The sequence below is a fragment of the Perna viridis genome, chromosome 3 (assembly GCF_037379345.1).
Source record: "Perna viridis isolate PV_CMFRI_1.1 ecotype Kerala chromosome 3, ASM3737934v1, whole genome shotgun sequence".
Taxonomy (NCBI): Eukaryota; Metazoa; Mollusca; class Bivalvia; order Mytilida; family Mytilidae; genus Perna; species Perna viridis.
The window spans coordinates 49957165-49962545 of record NC_142447.1 but is presented as its reverse complement, the minus strand read 5'-3'; positions in this window follow the sequence as shown (position 1 = coordinate 49962545).

Sequence of the window (5381 nt, the reverse complement as noted above, 5' to 3'; positions counted from 1 at the left end):
CAGTATTTCCCTGTTCAAACCTGTTGTTTTCGTGGACAGGTCCATGCCCGTTTTTGGTTGGATTTTCTTTTTAGTTGTCTATACGGATAAACTTTCATGAAAGAGGAAATTTTTGGAGGAACAAACATGTCATTGTGTTTGTATTCAAATGATATTTTAGTCATATAACGCCAATTCGACAAAATGACATTAATTATGACAAACCGACACAAACCGAGATGGCAAACAATATAAAACATAAAAGGAGGAGATATGAAGATCTGATAACATTTAAAAATATAGAAGACGTCTCATTTGACAGACACATTCCAAGAAACCAAAACTTGACATCAAATTTGAACTTAAATGTTCAAGATACAAGTGTATTTGGAGGTTTTAAAGGGATACACAATCGAAATCTAAACTGTCTTTCGCCAGACATTTGTCGTGTCGTTCAATCATGAATAAACTAATTTTTCATAGACAAACAAGCTAGTAAATTCGAAGAGATCTGGTATTATTTGTAATAACAATGTCAAAAAATCCATCGGCAACGATGATCTTTTTTTAACAGTAATAAGTATATAGACTATTCTCAATGATACTTGATAGTTAAACTTTGTAAAACTTATACACTATCTAAATTAGTGCTATTCACAACTTGAGCCAAAAGTTTATATTAAAATACAAATAAGCTGTATGTAAAAAAATGTAGTCTCATACAACAATCATTGCAAGCGTTTGCTATATTGCCCCTGGAAGTTAAAAAAAAGAAACACAAACACATACCTAAACATATATGTACTTACCTGATGTTTAGTCCTCTACACATAACAGGTACAATAAATCTAAATGATGATTAATACAAGGAAGTTTCTAAAGGAAGTTTTAAGGAGTTAAAATAAAAGTTGAATTCGTGAGTTAGATCCCTTCGTATGCAAATAATTTTTTGTATCAGATCAATGCTCCAAAAATGCAGGAATACTGTAAATATTGGGAAAATGGAAGGGGACTGCAATGATTTGATTACTAATATGCATATCCTTTAGCACTGTCCCTTGATGTCCCCTGTGGACAGACAATACAACCCACCAATTGGTAGACATAGATTTATACATCTTTTACGACTTTAGTAAATGGGATGATTATGAAGAAGGCATATCACAAGTTACTTACATCGTTTACAATATATTTAAAGGAAAGTACACAACAAAAAATAAACAAAATGTGAAAACGAAACAAATCATACAGAGGCAAGAAATTCCTACTTGATAGAGGCGCAAAAATGCGACGGGGTTAAAATATTTTTGCAAGATCACATGCGAGGTTGAAAACCATCATAAGTCTTACAACAAGGACACAACCCATGTCATGTCGAAAACTGCTTGAACATATATTGCATTGTAATTTCCATGTAAAGATCCTATGAGTGAATAAATGTTATTACCAAAAAAATGTATCCTTGACGATTCGACAACTGTAGCATAACAATACCCCCTACGAATGAGCTTATTCAACGGTTTAATTCACTTATTGGGTGATTATCGAGCTTTCCGTCCTGCTTTGTATAGACTATTACCGTTGAACAAAGAATGAGAGATACTGGCACAAACTAATCCTTTACAAGTACATATGATTTGAGAGTGAGTTCCTTGTATCGGTTGAAACATTTTGTGAATATTTTTACGAGCATGTGATATCGAAAACCATTATGTAGTGATTTCTCTGTGATAAAAAGATTCCTTTCATTAAAATCCGAAGCATTGTTACAAATACGAGCAAATCGAATCAATTGTGATATGTAAAAACCATATGATGGTAACAAGGGTAAAAACGAATAGTTTACAATAGGGTATTAAAAGTCATCCCTTTTATCGTAAATTTTAGTATTTAGTTTACCATTATCGATATGTATACTAAAATCAAGAAACGGACAGTCTTTAGTAGACAGTTCTACCGGATATATATCTTTGGTATAAATATTGAAGTGTGTTGTTTGGAGTCAACAAATCGTCCAAATATCTAAAGGTGTTATTTTCTTTTTTTTTTTTTTGTCTGCGAGATGTTTTTGGGAAGGTCTTCATTTATTGTAGATGTCAGTTGCGAACAGAAACAGCACCGAAAGAGGTCCGCACTACGTGGTGCAGAATTAGTCCCCATATGAATTCCAAAAGCTTGACGATAAACTGATTTGGCAAAGCGTCCGAAAATGTTGTCTTCAAATGGTTTTCATTTATTTCACTATTAAGCATCAATTGCAAATCTATTAAAATCAAGTTTTACTTTATATATTGAATTCATAATCCCATGACCATGATATTTTAATTGTTAAATGGGTTATTTTAGTTTTCTCACGATACAAATACTATGATATGGAATAAAAGTATATTAGACAAATGTAGGGCTCTCGAGGAGCAAACACAGCACAGTAGTAATTGAATTAATTTTACATTCAGTAAAACGGCAATAATATTATAACAATCAATCAAAAAAATAAAGCTATTACATTAGATAGGAAGAACATACACAGATAAATATATTATGTTATCTGTGGCAAAATAAGAAATAAAATAGGTAATATGAATAAGGTTTTCTGTTGTAACATGTTCTTCATTTTTTTTTTCACGTTCTTTCACGTTTAGTACTTATAGACAAGATATAGAAGACATGGAACATGAGTTAGGTTTTTCCCCAACAAACTTTATTAATATTACATGTTTTCAACACAAACCCCATCATCACTGAAATCAAAGTATGCCGTGTGTATTTAATTTGATTTCATTGCGTCATAGTTACATATTTTTTCTTGATTCTCACAAGATAATTCTGTATAGTTATTTATAGCCATCTTGAACAAGGTAGGTATGTTTACTATGCCAAACCTGTATCCATTACCGGACCACCAATCCTTAACACGAATATAAGTTAGGTTTTTAAACATTGATATATTCTCATCTGTATAATGTAACCAAAATATTATTTGCGGTGAACATAAAAACATGATTTAGAGTTTTCTCAATACCATTAGTTCTTTGAGTTTGGCAGACATAAATTCAAAGTTGAACCCAACATATGTTCCTGCCCCAACTGTTACCCCTCTCAAATTGCCTTAGATATTTTAGCATGACATCTTGACTTTTTATATTTTTCTATGATTATACCGCTACGTTAGGCAATAAGTTTTTATTCAAGATAGTTACATTTTATGATTGGAAAATTCGTCTGAATTCATATATTTGGAAATTTAAAGCTGTCAAATTAAAGTTTTGATGAGTAGATAGTAATTTCCGCTTTAAAATTTATTGTATTTTGCTGTTTTCATGAAAATGTATGAGATGTTTAAGAAAATATTTGCGTATTTAGTTCAGTGTACCAACAGACAACACTTCATATTCGATGGTTTTGCATCCTTTTCTTTTAAGATTACCTTTAAGCAACGATCAGCATGGATTGACGGTATTCTTTGAAAAGTTCTTTCAATTGTTACAATTTGAGTGTATGAGTTTTGAAAATTCCCTTGGATTTGAAAGTTGCACTCTTCAGGCGATATTACCAGTAATAAATTTCTTTTTTATATATATTTGGGTATAAAGCAGACCAGGTTTCGTCAATAGCTGTACAGCTAGTCACCACGTTTTGTAGGTCTTCATTGCCAGTTTTATAGAGTTGGTAAGATTGGTCAGTTGAGAATCTACTAACATTGTGTTTCTAGGTAATAGGGTTTGTAAGTCTCGTCCTTTGACTTCGTGGTTTCACTAGAATTGGTCCTAATCTACTATTCAAATGCATACAGATTTGTCATTTTCAGAGTGTTGAGTTTAGTATATGACAGCAAAACATACGTTGGCGTAAAATACCAATTAAAATGATAAATATATATTTCCCCATGATAAAAGTGTTATGAAAAAGCGTAAAATAGAAGATTGTGATACAGCGTTTAGAGATCCAGCAAGTAAACAATAAAATGCAGGCCAATCTCCAGATTTCAATACATTCTACATCGGAAATTCCGGTAAGAAAAATGAAACTAGAACGAGACTTACGGACCCTATATATACGAACGAGTCATCATATGGCTTTTGGTCGTACATCCCCTGGCATTTAGAAGACGTGATTTACCCAATATGCAAGTCAATACATCATACTAATATTCAATACATTTGCCTTTCATTTTGATAAGTTCTATTGAAGATTTCGTCGAACATCTTAATCTCTAAAACTACTTAAGGGATTTGTATGAAACTTAGCATGGTTGTTTCGTAGGGTATCCTGCACATATATGCGCTTCGATTTTTGATCCGTTGAAAAACATTGCCACAATGATCAAAAATAAAAATAGGGGTCATACAGCAGTTGCCCTTTTCGACCTTTTTGGATATTTGTTTATGTTATCTTCTCTGAAACTGCTATTCAAGTGAAACTTGTAAGTTTGTTCCTTCAGGTATTTTGCACAAAGTGGCAGTTTGAAATTTTTTAAACGTCGAATAACATTGCCTGAACTAAAAATAGAACATAGGGTCAAAATACAGTTTTTGTAAATAACTCAAAAATTGTTGAATTTAGCAAGATTTTGATGGAAGGATTTAATGTTCACCATCAAAACGAATATATGCCGAAATTTTCAAAATGATTGCTTCCCCGATGTAGGAGTTATGGCGCCTGGAACAGATTTTGATGTCGTTATTCACGTGTACAACTTTGAAAATCAATTTTTAAAAAATCAATGAAAGTTGGCATAATTGTTTCTTAGGGTGTCCTGCACAATGTTTGAGCTTCAATATCTCATTGGTCGAAAAACGTAGTTGGTGTTAATAAATGAACATACATATTTTTTTGCTATATTTTTCTAAACTGTAGAGTAATAATGAAGTTGAAAACTACTCATAAGATAAATATGATATTCCGAATTTACTGGCAGTATTGAAATGTTTTGAGGCAGTTTGTTCTGGGTGGCCAATTTCCCGCTAAGTTTAATACTTGCTTTGATTCCTACGATATTTCGTTAATTTTGTAAACATGGTCTCCTGAATTGTATGGTGATGATGAGGAAAATATTCTTAAGCCATTTATTAACTTCATTTTATGTTTTTTATCAGCAAATCTATCCTGGCTAATGCCTCCTGAGACCCGTTGGAAGAACAGGGCATAGGGGACCTCGGCCCAATTTTTTTCAGAGCTAGCTTTAAAACGCTTTGAAGGCATTTCCAACATTTTACAGTGCCCTAGGTACTCAGTTGAACTGACAACATTCACCAAAATATACTCTTTTTCAGCAACGTTTTGTCAAACATGATTACAAGGCATGACACCTGCAATTACTTAGTGAATATGGTATGGTTTGACAGGTGGACAATTTAGGCTCTTCGAGAGCCTTAATCTTGTTTAAACACCTAATTTATTTT